General features: G+C 38.6%; 1 protein-coding gene across 9 annotated transcripts in view; it reads left to right on the forward strand.

Moving 5' to 3' along the window:
* Positions 1-17,756, forward strand: part of dlg1 (MAGUK family member discs large 1) — a 339,004-nt gene that overhangs the window by 91,365 nt on the left and 229,883 nt on the right. The window lies entirely within an intron of this gene.

Consider the following 17,756-nt stretch of genomic DNA (forward strand, 5'->3'; position numbering starts at 1 on the left):
AGTGTAATAAGATGCAAAAGAAAACTGAAGAAATGGAAAAGAAAATATCAAAACACATTACACTAATTTGAATGTTTGTCTAGAATGATTGTTATTATTTTATGTTGCTAGAATTGTTTTTTAATTACGTAGAAAAAAAGACTGTTGGTACTCTTTGAAATTAATTAAATCTTATATGCACTTTAATTACGCTGCGTATACTGAGCAGGTAAACAGCGCATCTTTTAATGAATCTCATATTACGTTAAAATATAATATAATATTATAAATTTCGTCGCTATAGCACAAAACTGATTCTTGTAAATCTTGAATATTGCGAAGAATTTCATACTTCTCAATCGCTACAAAAAATTGAGTTTTTTCTGTATATAGATTTTTTTTTATTATTTTCAACTATTCTTTTTAACCTTTGAATTTCGTAATTAAAATCTAGAATCGTTAGTTCTTTAATTAAATTGTCGGAACGTCAATAAGATTACAGTTAATTCAGAATAAAAGTTTAGAAGATAGTTCTAAAACTTGATTTCAATCTTTTTGAAGTAATATAAATTTATACGATTTTGGATACGAAGCTATTCGATATTGTAAGATATATAAAGTTAAAGGATATAGAATGCTCGATAAAATTTTTGTTAAAGGGACGTCGATTCTCGTCTGAAAGAATCCAGTAACCGATGAAATACAGTACGATAGAAAATATGAGGTATCTTGAATATTATCATATCGGACCAGATACAGTGAGCTTTCGAGTGTCGCCTTTTACGAAACTGCGCCAATTAACTTTCTCTCTTTCTCTTATATATGTATACCGTGTATACCTATATCTCACACTTTCTTTCCTTCTCTACAAAGCAATTAGCGGCGCTTGTTCGACGCTTGTCGTCACTCTCGCGAGCAAATTCGTCTTGTCGAAGATCGCAAGACCCGAGGGCTACATTCACGCGCGTCGACTATCATAAAGGATCTCCTTTGTCGCAATCTTAGATATCGTCATCGCTTTCTGTTCTAACTTTAAGACTTCTCAGTGATAGGTTCAAATAAAGCGACATACTACTTCTACTACTTCTATTTTTTTTTTTTTTTTTTTAATAGCGTTCTTGACATTCTTTCTCCTGAATTATTGCGCGAATGCGATATTCATAAATTAACTGTGTACAAATACATGAATACTTATTATAATTACAAAATAGAAAATAGAACAGAGATAATTAGGCGAATTTTCCAAGTGGGAGCGGAAATGTATACGACAAGATGGAAACCCGACTAATTATCCACACCCGCGTAATAGTTTCCACGTATCATATTAATTTGGATACGAACGACCAGATTTGCTTTTCATAAGCGTCTGCAAATTCCGTGCAATGTTACGCCCGCATGAACGGCGTTGCAGACTGAATGGATAATTAGCGTTAATGAAGACGTCAGCGTTTTCATACGAATATCACGAGTGTAACAGTTAGAGCAATAATATTATAGTTATAACCGCGGCATTCCAAGCAACATTGTACTTGGTACGTTAGATACATATATGTTATGTAAATGGTGGTATAACTTAATGAATATTTATCTACGCTTGTGTCAAAATATTATTCGATTGAATCTGCAATTATCATATTGTTACGGTTAAATTATTAAAATAATTTCTTGAGAATCTAACAAACCATGTTGTTTTCTGTCTATTTCTCTATTAAAAAATGAAAATAATAGTTCTCTATTGTATAGGAAAAATTTCTATCTTGAAAATTAAGATAAGCAATTTCTGATACCATTAAACGCTAAAGATATTTAAATTATATGCGAAATGGAAGCGTATTGTAAAGTAACCTTTCTTCCCGGATTCACAATTATATATACACAGTGGCATTGTAACTTGGAATTACTTTTGAAATGTTAATTACAAAGGAAGATAAAAAACCGAGAAAATTCTTCTCTTTTGATTTTAAATTTTATAAGTAAAAATCTCACATTGTGTTTTAAGATTTTAAATAAAAACTTAATATATAATAATATACTGCGATTGAAAATTATCAGTCATCGTAAATAATAAAAAAAAAAAATTTTTGCATTGAATAACATGAAAATGCATCAGTCTCCGTTTCGTTTCGCTTCAAAACATCAGCATTATGCTGCATTTCAGACGCCTTTCCGCCATTCTGTGCGCAAAAGACGAGATATAGGAGAGCGAGAATAACTGGAATCGCGAAACGTCATAAACGATGAAAGCTACGAATGCAACTCCGTAGAGTTCGGCTCGCGAAATTCGAAGAAACAAAGTCAATGCAATCCCATTAATGTTTCCTGTTAGGAGATCGCGTCTACACGATCGGCTTAGCCACGACCTATACGATATGCGTTTCTGGCATTCCCTTAAACGCAATAATGCATCCGTCAGCCAACCGATCGCTAACTCGCATTTCTCAGAACGCATCCATCACCGGGGGATGATTATCAGCTGATGAAATTATTTGACATTCTTTACGGACGCGTTTAATATTTTCTAATCTTTTTTTTTCTCCCTCAATCGCTTCGTTTTATGCCAAAAATTATTCGATGCAGATTTTGACAATATAAATTGCGGGAATCGCTAACTGAAAAACATATTGCGTCAAAATCAATGGCACGATGGATGCGGGAATCATGTTCATTCTACTTATACCTCGCTAACAATACTCATAGACAATGGAAGAAGTAGTGCGATACGATTCCCTTTCTGTATCTCTCTCCCTCTTTCTCTCTGCTTCTCGCGCCGAGGAAAATCGACCCGTACAATGAAATTTCTTGCACAATACCCTAGCAGAGCATTGCGCGTAGCGGGCAACAATGGCAGCATTTCTGACGCTGCCGTCTCGCCTCGAGCACCAGGCTCGACTCGTGATGTCACGTAGGAAACTCGATTTTCTCACGATTAAGTAGCTATTATTATACGTTATGACTCCTGCGAGATCTCGACTTCCTGCGCCAGACGATCCTTCGAGAAAACTACCACATAATAATAATTATACCAACCTGAGAGTATGAGAGTTGATAATATAGAAATCTCATATCTCTCTCTCTCTCTCTCTCTCTCTCTCTCTCTCTCTCTCTCTCTCTCTCCCTAGGAAATTTCTGCAATCTTTCGACTGTATTGAATGTTTTAAGATAGAGGCGGGATTATTAATTCAGAGAGATTATTGAAATTATTTTCTCGTCTCTACTTTAATATTTCCACATAATTCACATTTTGCGTATAAATATAATTTATATATCGCATTTTTCGTGCCAAAGCACTTTTACGCTCTGTATTATGTTGTCAACTACGAGTTTGATTTATGAATCTTTCAGTTTCCTTTAAATTACTTCGTCAATGCCGTGACAGGTAATTTGCTTGTCGAACATTAATCGTCGGTCTGCTGTGATATTGTGTTCTCAAAATTATATTGCATAAACCTCTTCTTAATTTTTCCATAATTCCGAAGAAACAAAATATAGTTGAGAGAAACAAACTCTCCTCGCGCGAATTTGGAGCAATTATAAAGTTATTAACGGGGAAAACAAGTAACGACGGTGCGGGCGAGATAATGTTGGTGTTGGTGGTCGAATGATTGAGAAAAAATTCAATGAAGTATTAATATTGCATCGACGGGTATAATTTCCAGCGAGTAATTAGAAAACTGCGTCCACCGCGATAGCGAATTCATCTTCGCGGCGTTAGCTTAAACCAATTATCAGCGTCAGTCTGCGTAGCAGAACCGACCGATGCCGTAACTGGTCCGATAATAAATATATGAAAGGTTTGATAAATTGCTCTCTCGCACAACCACAGACGCGCGCGCACACACGTACACACAAACGTACACACCCCAACTTTCAGACACTACCGTCCGCACGACGTTCGCCATTTATCTTATCCGATGTACTCCATCGGCTGCTTGATCATTTTTGGAAGAGGAATCTTCGAGCGACAGAATTCTCTTTGCGAAAGCAAGTCGAAGATTAACCGTTGCATAATTTTATTGACATCCATCAATTTCGCACATTCACGGCTCGTTCGGGAAATTTAAATGTATGTACGCTCGATCGATGAACTTTAGAAGAAATAAGAGCAAACTGTTTCTTATATACATCTTGTTTCGTATTTTTCTTAGATTTTTCATCGTAAAAAATTTATCATTTTTTCGAAAAAAAGATTACCGCGATTAATTAATTATTCGCGAGCGCGCAAGCTGCAATAATCTCGGGGCGATTTTTAAAAACTCGGAATGAAAGTCAGAAATAAATAATCGCGCGTGCGTCCAGTTGGTCACGTGGGACAGACCAGGATTAAAAATGAATTCTGTGTTGTCGTTTCTTGTATACCTATGGAAGGTTATACAAATACACACATATTTCTGTATGTATATATAGTCGTCTTTGGCAGAAAATATTCAATGTTGACTACTTCCTCGCTCAAGAAATGGGAAAGAAATGAAGATGAAAATTAATGCGCTCGTTGGCTGGTCCTCTCGCCGAGGAAGATAATATTATCTGATCGTAAGAAATTTCGGAATATATATATATATATACTTGTGAAAAGTGTATTCAGGGAATAATATCTTCAAATAATTTCTCTAGAGATTAATAATATTCATTAAGCAAGCAAATTATTAATTTCAAAATTATTAATTTTATAGATGGTACACGTTTTATTAGTATCAAATTATGTATGCATCACGAACGTTATCATAATATAAATGTAGAGGAATATCTAAATAATATTTAATATATAATTATACATATTATTCTTTGATCGATAGAAGAATATTAAATACATACATATATACATGTAATATCCGTTTTGATATCCATATTATTTATTACACTATTTCGCGCACCACAAACTTTCTCATCGTCGGAACCAACGAATAATGCAAACGAAACAAGCGCTCCAAGCTAATGCAAACATTCGTCAAATATTAATTAATAACAGTTCTGTTTACGTGTTACTGTGTAATAAATTGGAACTGAGAGCAATCGTGCCAATTATAAGTACCGCACTTGAGTGAAAAAAGTGATACATATGAAAAAGACGTGCGAAATAATTTTATTATTTTTTTTTTTCAATCGTGTAGGCAGTCGTACCGTTTCGAAACTAATCGATAGATACGACAATATCGAGATAATCAAACGATAGAGTTTACTTTCGACCAGAAATTGTAATAGCATATCGTATACCTACGATTGGCAGCTGAAACGCGGGAAAATGTCTCGCGCGGCGTAATAAACGTTTGTTATAATTTTTATCGGACCTTCCGGGAACGCCAGTGACACCGTTAACGCCCACAACGTCGGACTTTATGTCAGATTTTTGCAAGTCGAATGCTCGGTCGCGCGTTAACGAAGCACCGGCACCGGTGCGCCGTAATTAAGTTGCCAGTTGTAAAACCGTACCTGGTGTAGAAACGTCGGCGATGGTATTCGGACGTCTCTTGTTCCCAACTTTTTACGACGGCTATCCGCCAACCGTCTCTTTCCTCTTGTCTGTGCGCCATTCCGTCCGCATAATCCGATAAACGTGATCCGCATCTTAAAGCGAGAATTGGTATCAGGGCCGTCCTGCGAACAAGTTCATGAAAAGAGTCGTTTTATTGGTCAATTTGATGAACCGGCTGCGGCCATCTTCATATAAATGCGCTTATAATTAAAAAAAAAAAAAAGAAAAAGTAAAATAAATCGTCTATGAGCGATGCATACCTTATCAGTTGGAACAGCACACGCGAATGCGAAAAGGTATTTCCATTTAAAAATTTGCATTTATTCGAGATAGGAGAAAAGCCAATGCAATTACTAGATATCTAAAAAGACAATTAATCTTTATTCTGAAATAATATTCTGATATTCATATGCGATTGTTATATAATTATCGTATTACATCTAATAAATGAAAGAATCTTTAGCTACTGATTTATTTATTTATTTATTATTTTGTTAATGGTAAATATTTATAACTTTTTTTATAAATGTAATATAATGTAATATAAAGTATTAATGTGTGCAGTTCGGTATTAAAACTACAATATATACTTCTTTAAAATATGTTCCGAGTTCCGTGTATTTGAGTTGCTAACGAGCGTATATCGTTACCTTTTAGCAAAATTTGACTACGCAGCAAAGCCATTAACCGCTATACGCAGATACGATGCTTTGCACTCAGACTTAGACGATGCCCCGCGGTCGATTGGCAATATCCAGGTCGCATTATGGCAATCTCTCTATGTTACGAAGATTATAGGATAGATGTAGTCTCTCGGCTATATATGTAATGAAGAAAGGGTAGATAAGGACAATAATCCCTTAAAATAGAAACGTAACAAACACGCGTATCTATAATTATATATTAAAAAATGTAAAATTAAATCCAATTCTAAAATATATTTTTTTATGAACCGTACAAAAATGTGTATCGCAATTTTCTTGTTAAATTTTTTAAACCGCGTGTATTATTTTTTTTCATTATTTTTGCTTTTATATAATTCTTATTTAATAGTGAAAGTATGTTAATCAAGTATGTTAATCAAGAAAATTTTACATTATATATGTTATTTAGTCCTTCAGTGCGTATAACATTCTAATTAAACACAAATCTAATCAGCCAGCCTCGTTATGAACCTTGCGGTGGCCAATTCACGTGAGATTATTGTACGTAATATTGCATCTGTATACAGACGCGTATAATAATATCTATCTCCACAATGTTTCTCTTCGTTTGATCGAAGAATTTCTACGTTTGATTTGAGAAAGAAAAATTAAATCTCTTGATTAATAATGAGTAAATAATGTATTATTACTGAAAAAAAAAAAAAAGTATTTTTGATTACATCAATTATTCATGTATTCATGTTTTGAAATCTGTTATACACAGAATAATATGACATTATATCGCCATGTATATATTGGCGCAATTATATTGGCACATGTAAAAAAATATATTAAAATGCAGAATTGTATAGAATCTGACCAACAGAAATATGAATTTATTCTAGTTCTCTCTGAAACTGAATTTCTCTTGTATTTGTTCAGTTTTTACGTATATTACCACGTTTCATAGACACTTTTACGGTTCCTCAAAAACAACGCAGCGCGTATAAATGATTCTGGCGAGCTGCGAAAATAAATGTTTGCTGATCGCTGTAAGCGATTTACCGTATGCAACAGAATTTTCATTCTATCCGGTCGTACCGCAAGTGATTTAACTGCGCGCTACGTGCTGCGCCGCGCTAGTACGGCGAACATTTTACGCGATATCCGACGAAGCTATGCGAACCTCACCGCGATTCTCTCGCACGGCTTCATTCTATCTAAAACTCGCAGCAGCGCAATGCAATATTGCCTAGTGATGAATAGATTGAATAATTCCTTTTTTAATCGCACAATATTCTGTCACTAGTAGTAGGAACTCGGAAAATTTTTGTATTGTTTTAAGAGTTCTCTACTCAGAATAAGTAATAGTAGGAAAGACAATTTTATATATATATAAACTTAAACAAAATTATCTCGCATATAAAAACATTAATGTAAAATTAAAACAATAAAAAATTAAAATTACTATTTTAATTTATTCATTGTTTTATCCTTTCATTTATAGATTATCTTTTACGTAAAAAGAAATGATCTTTTTAGGGATATCTACATATCTCGTTTCTATTCCGAACATACTTCGAGCGCTAATATCTTGCGAGCTTCTCGCATGCTTGAATATAATTAGTTGTGCTCGTGAAATTTTGCGATTCCGTCAATTCGAGTGTATTAAGCCTTATCTCGCGCGAAATCAAGCGTCGTTTCTGTCGAGTCTGCAGGAATCAGTAATTGCGAAAGGATGCGTGACTAAGAATGCGGAAAGCTAGACGGAGCATAATTCGATGAGCGGTCGAGCTGAGAATAATTTCGTCTTAACCGTGCTCTCGACCGTCTCTTGCTTCTACCACATAAAATTCATTGTAATTTTGAAATTGAAAAAATTAGACTAACCATAATTTGACTTTTATTACTCGCGGTAAAAAGTGATGGAAGATAATAACGAATCTCTTTTAATTCCCAAATTTTTAAATTATTTTTGTGTCTATCGTATAATGTGAATTTTCTCACAATTTTATTTAATACAATTTTAATGTTTTTAATAATCTGATAATTTTCAACTGTTGATCGAGAATACATTGAAGTTAACAATTGCGATAACTATGCCATTAGATGGATTTGAAATTCTAATCGAAATTTGATTACGTACATGTATTAAGATCTATAATTAAAAACAGGATGTGTAACAATGGATCGAATTGATTAAATTAGGAAAATAACAAGCTCCCTTTGTTACTGTCCAACTCTACGTACGCCGCGTCCTGAGTTCTCTCGGTGGTTAGAGAAAGTTGGGCATCTTTGGACTGGAAATATATGTTAGCAATAATAAATTCACGGTTTAATCCACGCGCTGCTGGTTCGCGCACGGTAAATATGCACGCGCGAACATCACGATCCATTTCGCACGCTTAGGGCGTCGCGACGCCCGACGTCGGTCGGCTACACGTGGCGCCGACGCGTTAACGCCCTCCTCGTACTTTGCCGAAGACGGAAGTTTAGCCCTGCGACACGTAATTTCCACACCGGCGGAACTTTCCAGTCTGTGTGTTGCACGGTATGAAGAGGACGATGAAGAGACGAGAGAGAGGGAGAGATAAAGACGCAGAGAACAACGACGACGATGAGGGAGCCGACGATAAACTGGAGCTCGTTAACATCAACCGTGGACCGTACAAGATACGCCATTTCTGTAAATAACTTTCGTCCGCCCTATACCTTTAGCGAACTTTCCCACTTCCGTCCGCAACTTGAAGAAGAGTTGAGGTTTGACAAAAGGGTAAGACAGTCTCATAAAGATTTTTTCATAAAACAGGAAGCTGCGAAAATTAAAAATTCGGCGCCGTTTGCACAGCTATCTCGTGGTATTTTAAGGAAGACGATTGCGAAAGGTAGAACAAAACATTATATTTTTATACACAAAAATAAAATGTTTTTTGCCAATTTTTTTAAGTATTTTTATAAAATTAGTATTTTGTTACAATTGTAATTAAATTTAATAATATATGTTGTTAGGGAAAACGTTGCTTTATTATTTTATAAAATACTATTAAATACGCGTGGGAAAATGAAAATTAATATGCATATTTACATACAGATGTTTACGATATTATTATCTGATTTTGACAACGTATTTCGACGGAAATTCTAAGTAAATGCAACGAGTAAATGCACTCTCACATATCATTACGTTTAAATAGATCAATCAAACAAAATATGTTCGTCAAGCACGCGAAGCGCATTAGTATTCTAAAATATTCTATCTGCCAAAGCGTATTAAAAAAAAATTCGACGTTAACTAGAACCAGGTAAATTTAATCTCGCGTCTTCTCTCTCGTAACCTTTTTTGCATTATACTATCGTAAGAGACACAAATTTTTTAATGCACCACCGTAATATGTAATAAAACACTGTACTCGTAATTCCGCAAAAAAGGGGTAAAAAAATTAATGTATAATGTTGTGGTCAGAGGGATAGAACGAGGGGAAGACAGGCGAAACGGTGGAAAATTAACGAAAAGCCGGACTAGCGATATTTTCCCTGGACGTTGCGCAGTTGTAACTTTTTTTCATCGCACGCACTTCGTAGTTGGCATCCACGTACCAAAAGAATAGGAAAACTGGAGAACGCGGGAATATAAAATAAATCGTGGGAAGGGAGAAAGGACGCGGAAAAAATTTCGAGAAATTCTAAATCACGTATTTTGCCGCTTCGTAGTGTATTGTAATCACGTTAGCTGTACGTTTCCTTCTATTTTCTCTTGTTTCGTCATAACAGAGATGCAATCACTCGAATGGCATTTTGTAACAGTGGTATCTCGCTAGCTTTTAAATATTAAACATTGTCTATACAATGACGATACGTGTGAATACAATATAATTATATTATATATATATATATATATGTAGACATGACATAAGTAGAACGTCAACATTGCGGCCCGATTGCGATATCGATGTAGCGATATTGTGGCTGTGTGCACGTCACGAATCGGATTTAAGTACTAATAATCTAATTATTATTCCGTGCCCATCAACGTCGTGCATCGATTATCGATACGGCTGCGTCTCTAATTGCAATTCCAGCCGTTGGCCTAGTAAGAGCCGCGATGGCGTCGGTTACATTGGACTAATTATAAAGGGATGACGCTACGGGAATATGTGATTGCTTCGCAATCAATTATCACTTTATGCAACGCAAAGACATTTCTAATCAAAGTACAACGAAATACTTCAAGACTTCGTGTAAACCAAAAAAAAAAACAGTGACGTTTCACATGAATTTTTCAAAGCATTATTTTATTGCTAACTTTGCGAGCGATACTCATTGTATGAAATTCAGGGTACCTTTATTTTCTTAAAAAAAAAAATAATAATAAAATAAATAAAAAATCACAATGAGTTGAGAGACCGGAGAGAGGCTTTATATATTTCTATCTTATCGCGCCACGTTTTGTATTCCAAGATTAAGACATAAATCCTCTTACGCGAGCGGCAGCCCGCTCTCTCGCGATATAACGTTTGAACCTTTTTCCCTTCGCACGGAGCGGAAACGTCAGATAACTTTCGTCACGATGGTGCTTGCATTCAATGGGAAAGGCGCCTATACACACCGAATGCCCGTCATCGGAAAGAATTCCACGCGCGTTCCACATGCCGACGTGAACGCACGAGGGACGGTCGAGCGATGGTTGGTGGAGAGGAATTGAAATAAGTCTCCGATATATTTCTTGCATTCCACGTGAGAAATGCGTCGGATGATATTTAGACAGGGTACCATTCGTCGTCGCGCGGAATGGTGAAAAGGTAGCATGCAGTCCGCGAACGCCGAATGGGATTGATGTACATTTTTATCGCGCTGGAATCAGAACGCCCTTTGAAAATTTATAATGCAATAACGCCCTCGAGACGACGCGACGCCGGCGCCGCGGATACCCGACTTTTGCGGCATGTTGCGAAATGTTTGCGTCGCGAAGATGAAAAGCGACGCTCTTTCGCAAATATCGAGGATTCGCAACTTTCTCTTATCGATAGCTCGAGAAAATCGTGTGCGGCATTACCTCGGCGTCTATTCGAATTTTGCTTGAAAAGTATTCATGAGAGTTTCGCGAAAAAGGAGCGCGATCCCTCCACGGATGCTGATGATATTTTGAAATTTTCTCGCACGGGGCAGATTACTTTCGTGTGACGGCAAGTTGTCATGTATCAGAGGATGAGAGAGGGGACGTTATAAGTTAGAGCGAATTTACGAAAATGAAACCTCCAAATTTTCTCTCTCTCGACTGACGGGATAAAATATATTTTCCTCTATAGCTTTTTTTATCTACAAATTTTTCGTGCATTTATACACATACCTTCAGGCAAGAGGGAAAAATATATTTTCAAGACGGTACAGCAACTAGACAAACTGGGTAAACTCGTGTGTAGTTTTAAAATTATCGTTGGAATATGGAAATGAGAGCCGCGAAATGAATTTACTTCTTCGATGTAGAATCACAGATTGTGGAAAAAAGAAAAAAAATTAAATATGTAATAATGTTTCATCGAAACATTATTCTATAATAATTGCAAAGATACTTCTGAGTCTTTAGCAAACTAATCAAATGACTCGAATAATAAATGTTTCGATATTTTTCAATCGATAATGCACAGAGAGAATTTTCTTTTATAATTTATCCTGAAAAATCATGATAATCATGGGACAATATGATTAATATTTACCATAATAAAAATATTAATATCCATCGCAATAAGATATGAAATATCTTTGATTAATGTACATATTACTATTTTTTACCATGATTTTTCAGGGTAAATTCTAAGAGAAAATTCTCTTCGTGTGGATATAAAGAAAAATATGTAGAAAATCGGAAAAAATGTTGGGGGAAAGCTGTACAAGATTTTTTTGTCGTTACTTATTATACCGCAACAATAGATCATTTTGATTATTTATTAAAGGTTGCAAGAGTGGTCGATTTTTTTTCACGATAGTAGAAGCAGCCGCATCTTGGCAGAAAGGACAGAGAAACTTAGCCCGCTTGACCGACTAACGAGCGTAATTACAGAGAGCCCGGTATTGCGCGAAATACACAGGTGCTGTAATGATGTAACTTGGAAATTACCTTTAGGAATTGCTCACGCGGGAGCAATTAATACGCGACGCTCTCGGGAGCAATGCCTCAAAGCACTAACCGTAATTTCAATTCATTAACGACTACCGCACGCGCGCAAGACACTCGTGCGCCCGGCAAAGAAATTGAGAGTAGTGCTCGCCACAATAAGCGTAGAAAATTACTGGTTATGCTGGAGATTACTTTAACTCTTGGAAATATTATACAGTCCACGGGGGAAGAAATTAAACCGCATAGATGTGGCTGGGCGCTTTTCTTAAGAGGAAGATTGAATCTTCTGTGCAAATCTATGCGATTTCCGCCGCGCCGATTCTACCTGGTTGGTACAAACAAAAGAAATTTCAGATGTAAAAGTTTGCGATATTAACATATTCCGAACAAATGTTCGCATAACTTCTCTTGCTAACAGGAGAAAATATTGATTTTTCTCCGAGAATATTTTAATTAAAATACAATTTAAAGAATCAGCAGTATTACGTTCTAGAGAGAATATTTTTAGAATTATTTTTCGGAAGAAGAGACATCTTGTCATGATATAAATATATCAATCTCCCTATTTATACATCTTGAAATGTTTCCGTATCTTCGAGTATGCAAGAGGAATGTTCGAGATATAAAAAGATGAAAGAGTTTTCGAAAAATCTCGAGACAGTGCATCCTTAATTCAGATAATGTTTCACGTTTTCCGTGTTGTCACGAGCCAGTCTTATCCCATTCGCCGTGAGCGAGCATCCTGTGTGGCAAGGAGAATTACGGGCTCCTTCGACCCAGACGACCTGCGCCCGACGTATCCTGGTAATATATATTCGAGAGCGCAACGTCGCGCGAGGCGCGCGCTCTGCTCGAGGGTCCACTCGAGTTACGCGAGAGCGGAGGAACTATTGAAAATTATGTGACCGCCTTATCGTGCGCGAGGAAGCTCTCACATTCACGTCTCGAGATCTCCGCGTCGCGTTAAGATCTTCGACGACTGAACTATACGCGAAAGCTCGCTTGTCTCCCGATCTTGTAATACATTCATGACGATACATCGAGTCTCTAGACTCTTTTATTATATATGTAGGAATCGAGAATTTATCGTCTTAAGTCCGTTTTTATTTCAAGTTGTTTTGACATATTGTTATTTCTCGTGTTGACGAATCGGTCGTGGCCGAAATTTATTGTGACTTGCGGATCTATTGTCTCGAGCCCGTATTTGTCTTGAGACAGTTTTTGTACTCTTATTTTGCCATGCGATGGATTAGATATGCGAATTTGAACACTCGATGTGTCGCTTCCTGATTGGCTCACGCGGGGCTTGACGATGATATAAAGCGTTTCTCCCGAGGTTCCGGGAGAAGAGCACCGAATTTCGCGAAGCCGTAGAGTACGTGGAACTGCGGATAAGTTATCTGAATATACCTATATTAAACCATTTCTCGTAATACTTTATTATTTTATCCGTGATTCCTACATAATTTTGGGGGCTCAGCCGGGATGGAACTGTGAGAGACAAGAACAAGCTGCAGTAATACCGAGTGCGATAACGTTGCCTGAGAGTGCTGAGTGCATTGGAGCGAAGGACAAGTTTGACTTTGAGTAAGTCGACGAGACGTAATGAGTCCTACGAAGAGTTCCTCTGGTTTAACGGTCCTGGTGCTTAAGGAGAAGCTGAGGACCTTGGGGCTAAGTACGACCGGAGCAAAAAGCGAATTAATTAGCCGATTATTGGAAGCGGATCCTGTGGGTGATTGGCTCGGCGAGCGAGAAAACAATGTGCAGAATAATATGTTGCACAGCGAAGAACAAGATGCATCCGTGGCATCCGCAGCATCCGGTGTGAGCGAGACGGAGATGACCCGGCGGGAGCTGGACATGCTCAGGAGAGAGAGAGAACTCCTAGGGCGAGAGCTCGCGTTGGCGCGGCGAGAGGCTGATCATCTTCGGGCAAGAGAGAGAGAGCGAGAGACCGAGCGTGGCCGAGAGGGTGAGAGATGGACGGAGACAATGGGAGCGACGGTGCGAGTCGGCATAACAGCGATTGCTGAATTGTTAGCACATTTTGACGGGGCCACCGACTCCTGGAGCGTCTGGGAGAAGCAGGTGCGTCTCCTCGCGACTACCTATGGGTTGCGAGATAATATGATTAAAATACTAATAGGCTCACGCCTCAAAGGTAAAGCGGCCGAATGGTTTCGTTCAAAACCGGAGCACATCGAGATATCGGCAGACGATCTTTTAGCGGAAATGAAGGACATGTTCGACCACCGCCCGAATAAAGTAGCACGCAGAAAAGAATTTGAGGGACGAATCTGGAGGAAAGACGAGGCCTTCAGCGCGTACCTCCACGATAAAATAATTCTGGCGAATAAGGTGCCAGTCGAAGAAAGCGATCTCGTTGATTACGTCATCGACGGAATAGCAGATTTGAATCTGCAAAACCAAGCGCGGATCCAGGGATTTGAGACGACTGCATCCTTGTTGCGGGCATTTGAGAGGGTGACCTTTCGGCCGAAGGGTCAAAAAGATGGTACGGCAACCCCGATGGGACAACCTGGCGGTGACGCGAGATCTCAGGGAGGAGCGAGGCAGCGGAGAGGCGACGGCGAGGCGCAGAAACCACGACGATGTTATAATTGCGGCGGACAAAATCACATCAGTGCGAATTGCCCGACAAAAGAAAGTGGAGTGAAGTGTTTTCGGTGCGGCGAGCGCGGGCACGTAGCGGCGAAGTGCACTGGAAAAACGAGCACTAAAGATAGTCGTGCGGTGAGCGAGTTCCGCGATAGAAAATATTATAAAGACGTGCGCATCGTTGATTGCGATATCCGAGCGATGATAGATACCGGTAGCGATATGTGCTTAATGCGTGCGGATTGCTATAGTCGATTGAACGTTCCGTTAAAAGAGAATAAAATCCATTTCCGCGGTATAGGATCGGACGGTAATGAGACGTTAGGCGAGTTCGAGGCCAACGTTCGTATAGATGATAACGTGTATTCAATGAAAATATGGGTAGTTTCCGATGAGCTCATGCGATATGATTTAATTATTGGAGCCGATTTTCTAAGAACTGTAGAGATTTTAATAAAGAATGAAATATTAGTTTTGAGGCCAAATTCGGATCAGGGATTGTCAAAGATACCTGAAGTGTTACAGATCGACTATGAGTATGAAGCGAATAAATTTGACATTGCGCACCGTGACGATAAAAATAGAGATACATTAGAAAATATGATACAAAATTATACGCCGAATAAAATACGCGATATAGATGTAAAAATGCGATTAATTCTTAAGGACGATGAACCTGTGTATCAGCGAGCGCGGAGATGTTCCGAACAGGAGAAGCCGATAATAAAAACACAGATAGGCGAGTGGATGTGTAAGGGTGTGGTGCGGCCGTCGGCGATAAAAACGGACGCGGTCACAAGATTTCCTGAGCCGAGGAACGTGAGGCAGGTTCAGAGTTTTCTAGGATTATCAGGTTATTTCCGTAGATTTATTAGCAGTTACAAACTCGAGGAGCTCGCAGTCATTAAAGCTTTGAAAAAATTTCGCGTGTATCTGATAAGCATTCCTTTTAAGATATTGACAGATTGTAAAGCGTTTAGTCTCACTATGAGCAAAAAAGATTTATGTGTGCGCGTGGCGAGGTGGGCTCTGCAATTGGAAGAATTTAATTATACGATTGAGCACCGCCCCGAGAAAGCGATGGCGCATGTTGACGCGCTAAGTCGAAATCCGTTGCCTGTGTGTATGTGGAATGAGTGCGAAGATAATATAATAACGCGAATTCGGAAAGCTCAATACGAAGACGTTCGTTTGCGAGAAATTATTGAGCTGGTGGAGGCGAAAAAGACTGATAACTTTGTAATGCGAGCAGGAATTTTATATAAATTAACTAGCGATGAAGAGCGAATGGTGATTCCCCGACCGATGCACACGCAAATTATCCGGTACGTACACGAAAAAGGTCATATGCCAGCGGGTAAAACTGAGCGTATAGTCGCGAAAGATTATTGGATTCCGGACTTAAAAGCGAAAGTCGAAAAAGTTGTTCGAAATTGCGTGTTGTGTATCCTAGCCGAAAGGAAGTATGGTAAGAAGGAAGGATTGTTGCATCCCATCGAGAAGGGAGAGACTCCTTTGGACACATTTCATCTTGATCACCTGGGACCGCTCCCTTCGACGCGGAAACAGTATCGATATATACTGGCGGTAATAGACGCGTTTACAAAGTTTGTATGGCTTTATCCTGTTAAGACGGCGAACACAGCGGAGGTGTTGGCGTGCTTAACAAAACAGTCGCATGTTTTTGGAAATCCGAGAAGACTTATTTCGGACCGCGGGTCCGCATTTACCTCCAACGATTTTCAGGAATATTGCAAGGCGGAGGGAATACAACATGTCCTTACCACAACGGGAATGCCCAGAGCCAACGGGCAAGTCGAACGGGTCAACCGGACGTTAATTCCGCTGTTGACAAAGCTGTCTGCCCCCCGACCAGAAGAGTGGCATAAATATTTAGATACAGTGCAGAAATATTTGAATGCCACGCAACATAGGAGCATTGGAACGACGCCCTTCAGGTTACTGTTCGGGACAGATATTAAGATGAAAGACGACGTCTCCATCCGAGAATTGGTGGAGAAAGAGCTAATTTCTATATTCGAAGAAAACCGTGACGAAATAAGGAGTCAAGCCAAGGAAATTATTCGACAGACACAGCAGGAGAATCGCCGAGGATTCAACAAGCGAAGGAAGCCGGCTATGCCTTACGTAGTGGGCGACCGGGTGGCTATCAAAAGAACGCAGGCTAACCCTGGGTTAAAATTGGCACACAAGTATTTGGGCCCGTATCGAGTTAAAAAGATATTGCGAAATGACCGCTACATCGTCGAGAAGGTGGGCGTACATGAAGGCCCTTATGAGACATCCACTGCAGCTGAATACATGAAGCGTTGGATAAATGAAGAAGATGAAATAACGACCGATGACGAGGTTTCCGAGGAGAATATCTGAGGACAGATATTAACGCAGGATGGCCGAATGTAGGAATCGAGAATTTATCGTCTTAAGTCCGTTTTTATTTCAAGTTGTTTTGACATATTGTTATTTCTCGTGTTGACGAATCGGTCGTGGCCGAAATTTATTGTGACTTGCGGATCTATTGTCTCGAGCCCGTATTTGTCTTGAGACAGTTTTTGTACTCTTATTTTGCCATGCGATGGATTAGATATGCGAATTTGAACACTCGATGTGTCGCTTCCTGATTGGCTCACGCGGGGCTTGACGATGATATAAAGCGTCTCTCCCGAGGTTCCGGGAGAAGAGCACCGAATTTCGCGAAGCCGTAGAGTACGTGGAACTGCGGATAAGTTATCTGAATATACCTATATTAAACCATTTCTCGTAATACTTTATTATTTTATCCGTGATTCCTACATATAAAGTCCTGTTTTTTTTTTTTTTTACAATTAGCTTTATTTTATTATATTTCTGTGAAGTCTATCTCAATCTTATACCTGATATATGCGGAATAAATCAAGTCCCCAGT

Source organism: Nylanderia fulva, unplaced genomic scaffold (assembly GCF_048542155.1).
Source record: "Nylanderia fulva isolate GAGA-0341 unplaced genomic scaffold, ASM4854215v1 Scaffold30, whole genome shotgun sequence".
Classification (NCBI taxonomy): Eukaryota; Metazoa; Arthropoda; class Insecta; order Hymenoptera; family Formicidae; genus Nylanderia; species Nylanderia fulva.